The sequence below is a fragment of the Myotis brandtii genome, unplaced genomic scaffold, assembly GCF_000412655.1.
Source record: "Myotis brandtii unplaced genomic scaffold, ASM41265v1 scaffold52, whole genome shotgun sequence".
Classification (NCBI taxonomy): domain Eukaryota; kingdom Metazoa; phylum Chordata; class Mammalia; order Chiroptera; family Vespertilionidae; genus Myotis; species Myotis brandtii.
Window position 1 is genome coordinate 194,809 of NW_005369826.1, and position 17,525 is coordinate 212,333.

Consider the following 17,525-nt stretch of genomic DNA (forward strand, 5'->3'; position numbering starts at 1 on the left):
TGAATGAGAATGTTGTGTGAGTGTGTCTTTGGTTCATTTGGTTTGTTTTCCTATCCTTTTGCAACTCCTTTAAACGAAAGGATGTGTCTTCCGGTTCTTCTGTAAAGGTAAATTTTTCATTCACCTTCCCTTATAATTTTCCCAAAGAGGAGAATTAAAGTTTCCTGACATGTATAAAAAGGTTTAAACGGTTTAGCTATTTATTTATCATTTTTCTCTTGTTTGTCAGAAGCAGTAACATTGCCATCATTCACAAACGGTTACAGTAATGTTGACACTTACCAGATAAGAAGTTTATAATTCATGGAAATTTTACAAATGACTGTTGACTCTTCCAGATTGCTAAAACAAAGCAAAATTAATTTTTGATCCTACAGATCTAAGGTATTTGTTTCCAGTTTAATAAGCACCAGGAAGAAGATGAACTGAGAGGCAGGAAATACATCTAACAGTGAAATTTGTTCAGTTTTGGAGGAAAGTTTCAACAGAAAGAGTTGAAATACCAGCAGTTTGGATAAGTGAATTCTAGTTTGGACACAGTACTAAATTACATTCAATAAGGATTTAATATTGCTCTAAAAAAGAATAGTTCCCATATCTCATAATTATTTAATGAGCTGACTATGGAGTTGAAACTTTTAAGTAAGTTGGGCAATTTGAGGCATGGAAATGGGATGCTTACAGTAAGTGAAATTATTTTCTTCTTTATGGCCTTTGGCTGCTTATGAATATACTACGGGCCCAGGGCACGAATTCATGCACCTTGAAAGGAACTGTGGGCCACGAGGCTGCAGTGGGCACAGGGGTGGGTCTCGGCCCATCATCCCTGCCCCAGCCGGCCCCCTCCTACCATAACCCCAGTCCCCTGTCTGCTGGCAGCCCCACTCCCACTGCTGCAGCTCCCACACGCTGACAGCGCCAGCTCCCCTCGCATCAGCTGACACACAGCAAGTGGGGCCAGTACCATCAGCTGGTGTGAGCAGCTGTTGCTCCCCCAATTGCCCCTCAGGAGCAGGGGGAGGTGAAGAAGCCCTCAGGGGCAATTGGGGCTGGCAGCTGCCACTCACACCCGCTGATGGCGCCAAACAAGGGGCTGGCACCAGGTGCCGGCAGCAGGTGCAAGCGCCCAGCGGGACCACAGCATGGGGGAGCAAAGAATTTTCAGTAACCACCAGAGGCTCTCCCCAATGACAGCATCTGACGCCCCACCTTGGTGTGGCACCCCCGCTCACCTGCTCCACCATCCCACTGTGGCGATGCCTGCCATGTTCTGTGCTCTGCTGCCTGCTGCCAACACCTGCCATGTTCCGCTTAAGAGCCCTTGTGGTCAGCATATGTCATAGCGACTGGTTGTTTGGTTCGGTTCTGCAGTCAGTCTATTTGCATATTAGAGTTTTTTATATATAGTTGTAGGTTCTGTAATACCCATAAGCTTCCTAGTTCCATTAACACTAAGAGCATATTTGGCAAATACATGTTAGTTAAATTAAATTGTAAATGCATATATCAATCTTAAATTATGTTAGAGAAAGGACATGTTTGGTTTAGTGAAACACATTTAGTGATAGTACAAAGCCTTAGATCTGATGACTCAAAATATATCTTTAAATCAGTAGAAATGTTGAAGAACTTGGCATGTTAGAAATGATGGGATGATAACTTTGATTACAGCAAGACTGAGCTGAGCAGCTGTTGAGATTGCATAATGATATGTGAGTTTCTCTTCAGGCCTGTAACATGTTTCCACTAATATAAATTAAGAATGTCTGGATGAACTATAATTATCCCTGTGGCTTTTGCATAACATAATTAGGCTTTTCTAATGCAAAGTACTTTTATTAAGTGAAAAATGATATTTAAAAGTTATGAAAATGGCTACCAGAACCATTCCACTATAGACAGAAAATTTGGCACTCGTAATAGTATTGTAAAAGAACACAAAAACAAAAAAAACCCCACACATTTATCTCTTTTTGTCATACAGAGTTTTCAGAATTCAAAGTCTTCTTTCTGTGACAGATCCATGAAGGATGGTTTCAATTATGTAACCCTTTTGCTGGGGTTTGTGCACTGTAACCTGACCACAAAATGGAAAATGCAGTCTTTGTCTGCTTTATATAAATATAGTACGGAGACCAGCCTGTCTTTAAGTGTCTGATTGCTATTTAATTACTGAGCATTCAGCAACCCAACAACAACAAAACAATAAAAAACTCATGTCAGGGCCTTCTTATCCTTCCTATCACATGGGAAAGATGTGACATAGCTGATACCTTTTTATAAATAGGTTTACTAAATGTTACTCATTACATGTTTTTTTTAATATATATTTTTATTGATTTTAGAGAGAAAGGGAGAGGGAGAGAGAGATAGAAACATCAATGATGAGAGAGAATCATTGATCGGCTGCCTCCTGCACAGCCCCTACTGGGGATCAAGCCTGCAACCCCAGGTGTGCCCTCAACCAGAATCAAATCTGGGACCCTTTAGTCCACAGGCTGGCACTCTATTCACTGAGCCAAACTGGCTAGGGCTCATTACATGTTTTATAAATACTACCTTAAAATACATAATGAGAATGATTATATTGATCAATAGAACTAAGAATGCAAAGTATTTGCATTCATTTTGATGTAAAGATTTTAAAGCAACTTATGTGGTAAATTTTTTTAAAAGTTAAATCTGGAGTGGACAAATGGGAATTCCAGCTCTGAGGTGCATCAGGCTATCCCTAGGCAAGTTTCCTAACCTTTCTGATCCTGCATTTATCATCAACTAGAGGCCTGGTGCATGAAATTTGTCCATGGGTAGGGTCCCTAGTCAGGGCTGATTGGGGCCTTCTGGCTGCTGGCAGGAGCCTCCCTTCATTCCGCACCACCCTCTGGTGGTCAGCGTACATCATAGCGAGTGGTTGAACTCCCGGTCTCCTGGTCGAATTCCCAAGGGGACAATTTGCATATTAGGCTTTTATGTATATAGATAGCCTACCTTGGTGGACTACTGAGAAAATAAAATGACATAATATATGTGAACCATCATCTTAAGACTGTTTTTATTGAATCTGACTTTGAAAAAGAATTCACAAGAAATGTGAAAGAGTAATAATGTAATATAAAATATATTTTATATCCTCTCCTTTCATCATCTCAAAGGATAGGATATAAAATAGATTATATGACATTTTTGAGGAGAGTACCACATTTGAAACTATCTTTTATTTATAAGATTGTGAATTTACCTTTAAGTACAGAATAGTTGTTTCCTCCTTTTTTATCTTCTTCAAGTGAATTATTTAGCTGTCTCTTCTCTAATACTCTAAGAAGAGGTGAATATTTTTAATATTTATATAATACTTCTGAAAGTATTTTTCAATTGTTTTCTTAAGCCCTTTGTTGAATATTTAGAAAAGTTTTCTTTTTTTCTTTCATGCTCATATTTCACACCTTAGAAAATATATCCTTAAGATGTGGCTTAAAATAGGTGTAAGAACCATCAGAAATAAAGTACTTTTAAACTTTTCTGGAAGTTTTATTTGTACTTAATCTATTGAGATTAAGCATTTGTATTTAGTAAATTATTTTACCTTTCAAAAATATATTTGTCCTAAATAATAAATTAAACTTGAGATTTTTTTTTACTAATGATATGGGATTTTTTGGACTGGAATACATGGTGTTCCCCTGGGCAAGATGGATTCCCTGGATTCTTTGTTCGTCGGAGATGAAGAATGAAACCATGGAGGGAAGATGGTATAGCAAAGGTGGGAATTTATTGAAGAACAAGCACAGACTCCCATGTGGGGAATGGGAAAGAATCTCACATCACAGACTCCCATGTGGGGAGGGGGAAAGAGTCCCACCGAGTTCCTCCTTCCAGGGTTTATAAAGGCTGCAAGTCCCTGTGTCGGGATTGGTCACTATTCCCTTTGATTTGGTCACTATAGCAACTCCTGAGCTCAAAGGTCAAACCTCACAAGGGACATGTGAAGCCCTCCTTCTTTATTTCGTAACTATAGACCTTTGGCTACTCAAGTTCCCTTGTCTTATGGAAATATAACTTCTGCTGGCTATCTGCTCCCTTGTCTTATGGAAATGTAACTGCTGCCTCTCATCTTATGGAAATGTAACCTTTGTAGCTCTGTAGCCCTGGGTTTCTTCCACTGAACCCCTTAATTTTAAAAATTTCCTAAACCTGCCTTTTTCACCCCTAAAAATTCCTGTTTTACTAATAGCCTATAGTTAAAGTGTAGTCTCATTTAATAAATTATCGCACTTAACCAATATCTATTGTTTACTAACCAATTGCTCTTGCTTGTTGTATAAATTAAATTGTTAGGGATTAAATACTGGAGATGATCAGAATTTGTTGGATTCACCAAAGAATCATTGAAAGAAGAATTTTAATTATAGTTTTAAAAAACATTTAATGAGTAGCTCTTTGTGGTATGTGCTTTCCTACTTAATTATCACCTTATTTCAATTTAAGGATTGGGAAATTGAGGTTGAGAAAGATCAAATATCTTACTCAAAATCAGTTTCCCAAGTCCATAGCTCTTTGTAATTATACCCCAAAGGGGAGAGATTTCTAATAACTCATTTCAAATCTGAAACCTACCAACAGTCAGAGTTTTTCTCTGACATTGAAGAACTTACAATTACTACTATTCTTTCATGAGACTTAATCTTTGAGAATACTACTTACAAATAAAGCTGAATTAATATTTCCAGAGGAACAATAGGAAATAACTTGCAGGTACCAAAGCTCACTACATTTACATCTGTCTCATTACTTTAAACAGCAACATGATTATCTGGAGTATGGCTATGTCATACTATATTAAAACATTTCTGTATACTTGGGTGTATATATTGTTTCTTCTATATTATTTCAAACAACTCTGGAATAAACACCATTGTTTGTGTCTTCTTTTGCAGAAGTGGAATTGCTGGTTAAAAGATGAATTTCTAACTCATGTCTTCAACAATTTCTTGACAGTTTATACTTCTACCAACGATATATTTAAGTATCACTATTAATAGAAAATGCAATACATTGAACAATACATATAATAAAAACTGCATACGTAAATGTGTAACATAATAACTTGAATGATGTACACCGAACACCTTTGAGAAAGAGAATAAACTTGGCAAGAGGAGGAAGGGAAACTTTTTTATAGCAAATATGTGGGTGTTTTGTTTGAATCTTTTATATTGAAGCTCAGTTTATATACTCCTATGTGTTTTAAATAAAATAGAGACTCACATGTCATTAATATAGAGATACAAGGTAAACAGTGTGAAAGCATCAAATCTAAATTTCATTGCTATAATATCATGGCATTTTGATTCAAATATTTCTGGATGTATTTTATGGTCTGAGATTCCTCATATGCACTAGCATGTGAATCATTTGTGTAGATAAAAATAGTAAAATAATAATACTATCTTGGTTTCCAGAACAAATCATTTCCATCTGTACTACTGCATAAGTATAATTCTGACTCAACCACATGAGTAACATTACATATGTTTTTAAAAGTCACTATTTGCTAAAGACCTTAGCATTTCATATGCTTTGCCTATGGTTAGTTTTGGCAAGAATAAATAAGACAGCTAACAGAACTTTAAGCTGTATCTAGAATTAGTGCCAACTGAATTTAAACTGAATATGTAATTTTCTTCAGTTGCTTTTTTTTCTCCCTAAATTCTGAAGTTCAAAGTTTAACTTGGATTTGTTTTCTCAAGTTTAGCTGTAGTCAAAGTCCATGAAATGGCTTATGTCTGTCAATAGTTGACTTAATAGATTTGTCTAATGCTAACTCTTTGTTCTTTTCATGGTAGACTATTTATGTAATATAGGTTTATAATTTTTTTGTGGGCTCTACTTTAATATTGAATTAGAAAGTCATGGGCATTTTGCAATTATTTATAAGTCTTAGGTATTCTAGTAAGGTTTTGTGATAAACCATTTATTCAGTAATTCATTTATTCTTCATTTTGTTCCTTCTTGAATAACATCAATCACTTATTAAACATCAATCATGCCCATTGGTTTATTAAGACAAGAGCAATTTAGTGGAGGTTAGAGGTAAGAAATCAATGAGTTCCATAAAATATTAGAGTTGCTAAGTGAGAATGTTGTATAAACAAGGGTAAAATGACCAAGAAGAACTTATACCAGGATCATCAAGAAGCATTCATTTAAGTGTGGGAGCTCCAGTAGAATCAGGATGGACACAACAGAATTATTCATGTACTATTAAAGCATGTAGAAAGGTTTGATGAGAGAGAAGAATGACAATAAGGAAGAGAGGCAGGGACCAGATCTAGGAAATCATCAGAAGCCCTGCTCAAGTCCTTGAACTTTTTCCTTTAGGCAATGAAGACCTACTTAAGGGTTTATAGATAGAGACCTTTGGCAGCTGTGCAGATGTGAAATAAGGCATGAAGTGGTTGGTGGGGATAGAGACATGGGGAGCTGAGGCAGGACATTTTAAGGAAGTAATATTGATAATGTTGGGTCAGTGATGGAATTTGGAGGACGTGAAAAATGCAACAGTGTGAGTAGATTCCAAAGCATCTGCCTTGAGTTAATGGTTGCATGGTGATGCTACCCACCAATAGGAATAGGAGGGGAGGTTTGGGAATAAAGGTAAGGAGCTGAGTGTTAAGCTATGTTTTATTTGAAGTGCATACAGGGCTGCCAGGTGGAGACACCAAGTAGCCAATTGCATATGTGAACCTACCGGTTAGAATACAGGTTAGAGATACTGATTTGTTGGTCATCAGCAGCTACTAAACGGAGTGTTGATGTTACTCAAGGCAAAGTGTTGAAGGGAGAAAGAATAAAATTTAAAACAGCAATATGAAAAAAAAAATTAAGAGGAGGAGGAGCCAGTGAAAGAGCTTGCCAAAAAGATCTGTGAGATGTTGCTATTAGGAATTAACTGGGGATCTTAGCAAGGTCACTTTCAGTAATGTAGTGGGAGTGAGAGCACCCACTCAGTAGCATAGTAGAATTAAAAATAAATGGGGGAGCTCAAATGAAAAACTTCATGTTCTCTTTTAAGGAACTTAGCTGTGAAAGGGACATTAATAAAGGGGTTCACAGTATTGATTGTCAAAGCGACACATGAGTATTATTAATGATTTCTGCAAAAGGATCTGGTAGAGTAAGAGACCAAGAATGTAGAAGACATGAGAATTATTCATGAAGCACCCGAATATGATGCAGCAGAATTTGGAGGGCTGGCTATTATGTTTATTATCAAAGACATTTTGTGGTTGGTTGATAGAGCAGAAATGATGGCATTTTACATAATTGACCTATAGAACAAGTATTTTTAAATGATCTACAGAACAAGTATTTTTAAATTTACAGAGGCAACCTTGCCAAAATAGTAGCCTGCCCTCCCATTCTTCTCTATTCACCATGGACGGATATGTTTCTCCCTAGACATAAAAGGCACTACAATCTATTTCCTTATTCAAGCCAAAAACCCAAGTCATCCTTGCTTTTCTTTCTCTAAGTTTATTGTCCAAATATCTCAACTACATTTGCTTCTGTCCATCTTCACTACTGTATTCTAATTGAAAATATCAGTATGTTATGCCTGGACTACAACAGTAGCCTTCCAACTTTTCTGTCCACTTATCTAGTGCCACTCTGCCCTGCACTTCCTCATCTATTCTCCACTTCGCAGCCAGAATAAATGTCATAAAGGTGTTCAATCAAGTCATGCCATTGTCTGGCTTAAAGTCTTCGATAACCCATAGTGGGCAAGTGGTAAATGATGACTACTGTCATCATTATTAGAATTTCCCGTTTCCTTTCCCATTTAGTTGTCCCCTTTCCTTCCTTTAATTCCCTAATAGCAAAGCCATTAATAAAAGAAATCAATCATATTATTTGAAGCATACAGTAACTGATAGATTTATGGCAAATATAACCAGTATCAACATGGCTTATTTCTGTCATAAACATTTGACCCCTAGTTAATGCCTTGTGTGAATGAAATGGGAGTAAAATATTTTTATATCACTAGTGTTTTATTTGACCCCTCTATTCTCAGTAATAAGTAAGATAATTAAAGAAAAATATCTTTGACATTTTTTTTCTAAGCAGATGACAGATAACATTCATGTATGCACCATGTGTTTCAAGGATATAAATCAGAGTGATAATTTTAAATAAAAAAGTAACAAGAAGAGAACACTGATATTTGATATTTTGAAATATTCAAAGCTCCCAACCAAAATTTATATAAGAACAGTGAATAGGAATAAAAGCGTAGCACAGGGCAATAAGATCTGAGATTTGGTTTTCTGGGGGAAGAGGAATGCACTAAATTCAATTTTTAAAGTGAAGGCATTTCAGAAAAATCTGTAGAGTTCTCATCTACTGGAAATATTTTACTCCAAGGTAGGCAGGATGAAGTGGGCCAAGAAAGTGGTTATAAACTTTTGTGGTACAATTGATTATGATTTCTTAATGTCATAATTCTGGAAAGATAATACTCTAATATGATAGAGTTAGTCACTGGAAACAGAAGACACAGATTTCAAATTCAGACATTTTCAGTGAATGTGCAGACATTATACATGTCATAATATATATTGTGATATTATATATGTTAGAATTTTACTTTTATTATATCTGCCATAAAGCACTCCTTCTGTCCTAAGTGGATGAGAATAAAATAACTCATCTTTGTTTGGCTATGAAGTTGTGAAAGACACAAAACTAGTAAGTAAGGAGCATTAACCAGCTTCAGTTCTATGGCTAATCAAGTCTGTGACCATGGGCCAGGCTCTGGGCTTTAAAATATTGGGAATAGTTTTCCTCAAACTTCCTCCTGTAGTTTCATTCTATAGAATGATTCATTTTTTGGTAAAATAATTTGCTATTTCAGTATATTAAATGTTATTTTAAGAGAGTTTATGGAGAATTTGAAGGCTTACTTGCTAAAACAGAAGCATCCCAAAGTGACTTGAGACCATAGCCTTTGGATTGTCTTTCTCAAGAGAACCTAACCAATAATCACTTTGTATAGTAAATATTCTGCATATCTCTCTGTTGATTAAATATTAGACAGAACTGCAATTTTAGGCAGAACTTGAGCTCATGTTTAGTACATTATTTTGGGCTCTTTGCTTTCCATGTTTTAATGGCTATTTTTGTAATGCAGAAAATAGTCTGATTGCCTCATGTGAAAATCATTCTAAAATAATATTTCTAAAGTTAATAAGGTAATGCAAATAATGGGAAATAGTTACTTTTCTTGGTTGGAGGCATGAAAGGAAAGGCATGAGAATGGTGCTTTAGAAGTCTAGAAATTCAGTATTTTATTGTACACATAACTATATAATTCTATTTTGCAATTATCTACTATAAGCAGAACACTTACCTCAGTGCTAAATACAAAACAATAGTTAAGAAATGATGTGCAGAATGGATCTCAAGGTCATTATTTCACTCTTCCATGTGAAATCTAGTTACTCAGTTGCACATGTGGAACTTTTCATCTCTACACCCTGTTTTTAAGCTTCACACTGAGTCTGGAAGTTGACACATTTCGATAAGTAAGCAAATAAAAGATTCTTTTTAAAGCACTCAATGGAAAAAAAATGTGTTCTTTTCGATTTTTTAAAGATTTATCGATGTACAACATATCTACCTACATGTCAAAATACTCAGATGTTTAGCTAAGTATTTTGCAGGCCAGATATATTTCCAAGATTAGAGACAGTATATTCATTGGGAACCAGACTTGGCCTTAGTAGAAATGCATACCCAAATCTTAGTATCTAGGTTACATTTACATTCTTTACATTTATATGGATGGAAATGTTCTGTATTCAATACTTTAATGAATGGAGATCACCAGAATTAAGCTTCACCAAAACAGGCCTCTTATCTGTCTTGTCCATTATCTTGTTCATTATCCAGTACCCAGTTCAGTGCCTGGTATATATCAGAGCCTTAATAAATGTGTTTTAAAATAATAAGGTGGAATGAGATAAGCTAAAGTTTTGAGACTTCGCATCTGGTCATAGGGCTTTCTCTAAGCTAAGACCTTGCTCTCTCTAAGCTAAGAACTCCGCCAAGCCGTTTCTCCTACATTGGGTCTCCTTTTCCTCATCTTTTAAAAACAATTTTTTTGGATACATGAGTGTTCTTCTGATTTTATAAATTACTTGGCAATTAGAGTATTACATCAGAATAACCTTGTAACCACTATCTTAAAACAAATACATTTGCAGAGGTGACATAATTACTAAAATTCTAAATTAGTTCACCTAGTATATGTACTTAAATTTTCAGGATACAGATTTCCTCTGTGTGAAACACTATAATGTAATTTCCATCACAGTGAAACACTATAATGTAATTTCCCCCACAGAAGTTATGCCCTGAAAAATAAGAATGTAGTGGTTCAGTCTCTTGACTTTGTTTAAAGGACATGCGCATTCAGAGTTCAGAAGAATTATTTCTCTTATCTGCAGTGTGGTTCCTGCAGGTCAGAGTTGAGTTGAGAACAGGCAGGCTGGAGCTTCTAGCACTACAGGTGGTGTGTGAATAAATAAAAGGACACACCCACTTCCTGAGTTTAGACAGTATTCATACTAAATGAAAATCATGAGTCTGAATGCATTCTTGTATAAATCTAGAACAGGTGAGTCAAAGATCATATGGAATTAATGTATTATAAAATGATGTATAAAGCATGTCTTATTGATCTTCCTCAATCACTCTCATTTTTCAGATATTCAAGAATTTTACTGGGATAATTGTCCACGTGAAATTCCAAGAATTTTATCCAAATGGTAAGTAGAACTCTTATTATATCACCATATTTGTTCATCACTAATTAATACGAGTTCCTGAGTATAGAAATGAGAAACATGAATTATTGTTCTTCACTCATATTTTAACTGTTTTTTTTAATAAAAAGCAAAACCTCTAGAATTTCCTTTTATTTTTAGATTATCATGCTGGAATGTAAATATATGGCATGTAAATTTTTGGACTATTTATTAATCTTTTCTAAAATTCAAAATACATTAAAGTGCTGGATTTAATTTCCCTGCTACTAGCAAACACATTTTGTAAACTATATGTAGGTAGGATTGTATATAGAAAAACACATTTTAATTATCTTTCCGGATAACTGTGTTATTTATTTCTTCATAGTAAAATTATAAAAATATTATTTATGAGCTTCAGTAGATACATAATTATCTATTCTTTAAAATAACATTATACTCTGTACCTCATACATTATGACACCTAGATAACTTACTTTGGGATGATCTGCATTAAGAGTTTATTTTTCAAGTTTTGAGATGGGAGATATGAAGTCATTATGCATCCTGTAGAACCAGTTGAAGTAACTGAGAACTGTCTCCCTTGAAACTTGTTGCTGAGGTTTGTGACAATTGTGGTGACAATCAGATGGGCTCTCAGTCCTTAAACAGTGTTGGATGTGAGGAAGATGTCTAAAATCAGATAGTTTATCTGACCTCCTGACAAGGTGCTTTGAAATTGCTTTTGTAATATTTGTAATATTTTCTCATTTCACATGATACGACGTTCACAATGGACAGCTTAGATACATATAAAAACAAAATGGCCATATTCACATCACCAAACATAACCAGTTAACCCTTTGTGTAAATTGGCAAATGTTTTCAGTATATAAACACACAGCCTACTGTAGCAATTCAAAAAATGAGAGTGATGATGATGTAAGATTTAGGTTCACCCCATTTGCCTCCAAATGACCCTCTATCTAGCCTGAGTTTGAATCTTTGCCCACCACTTCTCTGAGCAGTTGACTTGCTAATATTATGTTAGTAGAGGCCCGATGCACGAAATTCGTGCAAGGGGCTCAGCCCTTGCAGCTGTGGTGGCTTGCCTCAGCCCTCACAGCCAAGGCAGCTGCCTTGGCCTTCGCAGCCCCGGCTTCATCCATAAGGTCATCCAGAAGGACATCCAGAAGGTCATTCGGCTGTCCGGTCTAACTAGCATATTACTCTTTTATTATTATAGATTCTTGAATAGCTGCAAGCTTATTCTTTTATTCAATACTATATATAGTTCAATACTTTTATATTTATTTGGGAATTTGGAGGAATGCTCCAAAGTTAGGATGGTCTACAGTATTATTTCATTGCTTGCCATCGTTTTAGTATTATTAAGGAGGTTATATTCTATTGGGACTTTTACAATTAGAGGCCTGATGCATGAAATTTGTGCAAGAGTAGGCCTTCCTTCCCCTGGCTGCTGGCACTGACTTCCCTCTGTCACCCGGGACCCCAGCTTCCCTCGAAGCCCTGGCTTCATCTGGAATGATGTTCAGAAGAACATCTGGTCTAATTAGCATATTATGCTTATATTATTATTATAGATAATATTTTCTTATATAACATATTTATATATTATATTTTATCACATATATAATATATTATAATGATATAATTATATTATATATAATTACATATATCAATATGATTTATAATCTTAAAAAAACTCAAGATAACCAGAACTTGAATAAGCTGTCTTTATCTCTAACCTGCACCTTCTATCATTTCCTGTTTTGGTTGATGGTATAGGATTCTGTGTTAGAAATCTAATAGGCTCTTTATAGAATTCATATTTTAGCTGTGCTCTACTCTCTCCAACCCTTAACCAACCTTTATCAAAATCCAATTGATCACATATTTACATTTAATCCCAAATTTCTCTTTGCTTTTATATTTATTGCCTTAGTTTTAGAACCACTAAATCTGCTCCTTGATTTTTCTTAAGCTCCTAATTATTTCTACATTCTCTCTTCTCTTGCTCTTCAACCACACTGCCATCAGAGTACTTCCTAAAATTTGTATGCAATCAAGAGAGCCAATCATTCAAATATTTTGATGACTTTGCATTGCTTAGAGGAAAAGGGCCAAATGTCTCAGCCAGCCATTTGATTTTCTCCACACCATAGTACCAAGTTTATTTGTTCTCAATTTATTTGCCATTTCCTATCCCCACTCCCCTAACTCTAATCATATTTGATTACTGTGCATTTTGGCTTCTTTCTATTTAGACCATTTTCTGACACATGGTGGGTATTTAACTGATGTTGCTGATCATTATTTTGAGAAGACTGGAGTTTATAATAAGCAGATGTTTGTGATGACCTGGTTAGGTCAGACCAAGGAGATATTGTTTAATTTGGTAATTTATAGGAGCCTTTGAAATACCATAGAATACCATAGAAATAGGATCCATATATGTGATTTAGAACTGACCTAATCTAAACTATGTTTTCTGGATGTTAAGTTGTGGCTTGAAATATCAGGTTTAGTAAGAATAACATTTGGAGCTGACTAACACTCAGAGATTGACTGCTTTTAAATCTGTGGAGGCTGAAGTAAACAATGATTTGTGTCCTGAGTATGAGTTTAAGAGACATGATGAACTGTAACTATTATATAGTACTAGAGGCCCGGTGCACGAATTCATGCATGGGGGGGGTCCCTTGGCCTGGCCGGTGATCGGGACCAATCGGGCCATCTTGCCCAGTCCCAATTGGACCCGATCAGGGCTGGCCAGCCTGGGGGAGGGACTGCAGGAGGTTGGCCAGCCGCAGGAGGTTGGCTGTGGGAGCGCACTGACCACCAGGGGCAGCTCCTACGTTGAGCGTCTGCCCCCTGATGGTCAGTGCACATCATAGCGATTGGTCGAACAGTCATTGGGTCATTTGGTCGTTTGGTCGTTCCATAGGCTTTTATATATATAGACAAGTAGATTGTTCAATATTATTTTGTATTAGTTTCAGATGTAAAGCACAGTGGTTAGAAACCATGCACTTTACAAAGTAGTCCCCCTTCTGCTTCAGCAGTTAAGTCTGGCATGTCATTATTTTAGACTGTGTAGCAATGTTTGTTTGATTAATTTACCTCTTAGTTCAATTTTACTGTTATTAAAATAAGAGGATAACAACAACAACAACAACAAAAACTAGAGTGCTAACATTGGTGGTTGGAATTATAGGTTTTAAACACGGGAGTCTTGCCCAGTCTTTGTGGCTCAGTGGTTGAGCGTCAACCTATGAACCAAGAGGTCATGGTTCGATTCCAGGTCAGGGCACATGCCCGGGTTGCAGGCTGGATCCCCAGTGTGGGACATGCAGGAGGCAGCCAATGGATGATTCTGTCTCATCATTGATGTTTCTATCTCTCTCTCCCTCTACCTTTCTCTGAAATCAATTTAAAAAATCTGCCTCCCCACAATTTCTATCCATGTATATGGGAGGTATCTGTAATATTACCAGCAATAAAAAACATATTAAAACAACAATAACAAAAACAAAAAGGACTTTGCATGCTATTGAAGACCATCTTGACTGATGTAATAGAGAAAGAAAGAGACACTAGTGGATCACTCACTAACTTTTAAAGCATTAAATCTGCTCGCATTTTATTTCCCAACACAAGTCATATAGGCAAAAGGGATGGCAAAGTGGATGCCCTGTGTGCTTGGGAGAAAGGAGAATTGGATAGAATATTTGTAAACAAGTTTTAGTGAGCACCCCAATCAGATATTTTTAGGAATAACTTATTTCTGTATGATACTGGATAACAGTATATCTTTTCCTTCTCAACATAAGCCTATATTGTATGGAACATAGAATATTTTTGTTACTCCTTCTTAAACAGAGAAGCTGAGAACAGATTGCCTGGATGGCGTCACTGTATATTCAAAATTAGTGAGAAGGGCAATCTGGCCTATTAAATCTTTAAAGCATAATTGTTTCTCTCATACTGTGTTCTGCTACTTTGCTCTCTATGGTCCTTTTGCAAAACTGGTATCTTATTTAATGGCCAATTAGAGAGTCAATTTATCATAAATACATGTATTTTTTTAGTTTTAGAAGTATAAACATAATGATTACTATCCATTCGTTTCTAATATCTTCCCTTAGAAAAAGTTTTAGCTACAAAAGCTATTCTGGCCATTAGTGTATCTTTAGATTTTTACTAGAAAATTATGCTCTGTGAAGTAGGAAAACAAAACAAGCCATAGCCCCCCAAGGTACCACTGTTATATCACTGGAAATAATGTTATTGTTTGTTACTAAGATTTAATTTTGGTTGAAATCCCAATGTTTCAACCAATAATATAAAGAAACAAGGACAACCTGCTTATAGGGAAGTTTTCCAACATACAAAACTCAGCTGAATGGGAGACTTAGTTGATCTAATTATACAACACTGGAAAACTGGCATTTATTTACTTGTTTATTATTTAATTTTAATAGGAATAAGTCAGAAACACCTAATAAATCACATATGACTTGTAATTTTATGTTTTGGTGTAAGGCTATGAGCATGGACTTTAAAAATTCAAAGATTACATATATAAAACCCTTAGGAAGCAGATATTGTCGGGGAAATTCATAATGTATCAGGTTTTTCAGGTTTATTTTCCGTATCTTTGCAAGAATGTTGTCAAATGAAGGGTGAGCCAGGTTTTCCTTAAGAACACCATTCGAATTCCCATGAAACAGTGCTGTTCAAAAGTACAAATATGGCTGCCAAACCTTTTCTTTAAAATAGGTGAAGTTTTGGCAACATGTGGATTCTATTTTATTTTCTTCATTAAAGAATGCCACTTAATAAAGTGCTTTATTATGATCATTAGTGTTTGCCAGTCAATGGAGAATCGTTTTTCATCAGTGTGAGATAGTAACAAGACATAATATTCATCATGGACACACAAAAGCTGTCTACTGATGCATGATTTCGCTGCTAACGCAGAAGTGTTAGAGTGCTCCCTCCTTTAGAAACTTAACAGCCATGCTTTCTGCCATGCAAAGTCCCAATGATTTTGTGCTTAGGAATCCGCCTGCATTATTACACAATAGAGGAACTAAACCATGATGAATGGTTTAGCTCCATTTCCTGTTCCTTCTCCCTGTGCCTATGCTTCTCATACCTCTATCCCTTTCTTGGACTTAGCTCTGAAGTCTGTGGGAGATGACTTCCTCCCTTTGCTTGCCAGCAGGGGGGCCCATGTTTCCTTGTTTAGAGCTGCAGGGTATTTGTTCTCCTCTGTTTACAGCCAGTGGGAGGGTCTTTTTCTTCCTCACAGCTGCCTTTTCATCAGCACAGAGGGAGATTCAAAATCAGAAATGATCTTAATTAAATGTTTTCTGTACAGAAACACCCATTCCACAACTTGGTCTTTCCAGCTCTCTTGAAGTGTCCTTCCCTACCTTCTGCCTTGGGAAGACTACAGACAATAGGCCTAAGCACAAAAGACAAGGAAAAATATTTATCAGGGCACAAAAGATGTGTAGAGGACCTACACTTATTTGCATTCATTATTGTGAACACGTTTAATCATGTGGGGTGCTATCAGAACTCCTGGCTGAAATATCTTCCTATATAATATTTTCAAATAAAATGTTATCTCCCTCAAAATTATGAGAATGCATTTAATCATTCAAAATAAATATTTAGAGCATATTTATTTTAGGGTTTGGGTTTCCAAGAATATCTTATGCTACAATAAGTAATTAATACTAGTCTTTAAGAGGGACTGATAGGTTTATTAGCTTTATATTATTAACATTTACAGATATGATCCATTTTATACTTCCTAATGGTGTACAGAAGGTTGAAGAATAAATGAAAATGTAATCAGATTTTGCTTGACTTAATTAATAGTGAATTGTTGTCTTAAAGATTAAAATAAATTTCTCGAATCTTTACTCGCTATTTTCAAAATTGCAAATGCAAAAATATTCATTTCAAATGTAAACCCTTCAATATTATTTTTCTTTTTTTTATTGCTTAAAGTATTACAAAGCCGAATCTTTACTCGCTATTTTCAAAATTGCACATCCAAAAATATTCATCTCAAATGTAAACCCTTCAATGTTATTTTTCTTGAAATACGAATAAAGTTTACATTTCTTTAGTAGTGAAAAATATTTTTTCTATTATGTAAAGAACATTGACATCATTAGGCAGATGGTACATATTTAGTAGCTTTTTAATCATTTTAGCTGAATAGTTCTTTAAATTGTTTAAGGAATTTGAAATATATGAGGTAGATACAAAGATTAGAATTTAGCGAATAATATTATTTAAAAATATAGTTAAGAGAGTTTGAAATTGCATATTTTATAATTATTGTTTTAGAATTTTTATTATCACAATGAAATGTAAATATCTGCCACAATAAAATAAATATTATGTTAAGATGAATTACAACTTCTATTTAAATATAAATTATAATTTTTAATTATAAATGCTCCTTATAATTTTCATAGTCTTACTTTCATGGATTGTTATTTAACGATTAAGTTATCAAATTTAAAAGAGTAAAACATTATTTTGAAGTAGAATTTTACAGACAAATATTTTTCTACTTAATAATAAAATCATATGTTGTAGAACTGTGAATATATTTGCATCATTTTCTATAACAGTTTTGAATTTTTTAAGATTAAGTACTTGTTTCTT

At 35.2% G+C, this 17,525-nt stretch overlaps 1 long non-coding RNA gene across 1 annotated transcript in view; it reads left to right on the forward strand.

Moving 5' to 3' along the window:
* LOC102248177 overlaps positions 1-17,525 on the forward strand; it is a 93,131-nt gene that overhangs the window by 11,873 nt on the left and 63,733 nt on the right. The window contains exon 2 of the long non-coding RNA XR_314222.2: positions 10,769-10,829. This is a non-coding gene — a long non-coding RNA (uncharacterized LOC102248177). The remainder of the gene's footprint in view (positions 1-10,768; positions 10,830-17,525) is intronic.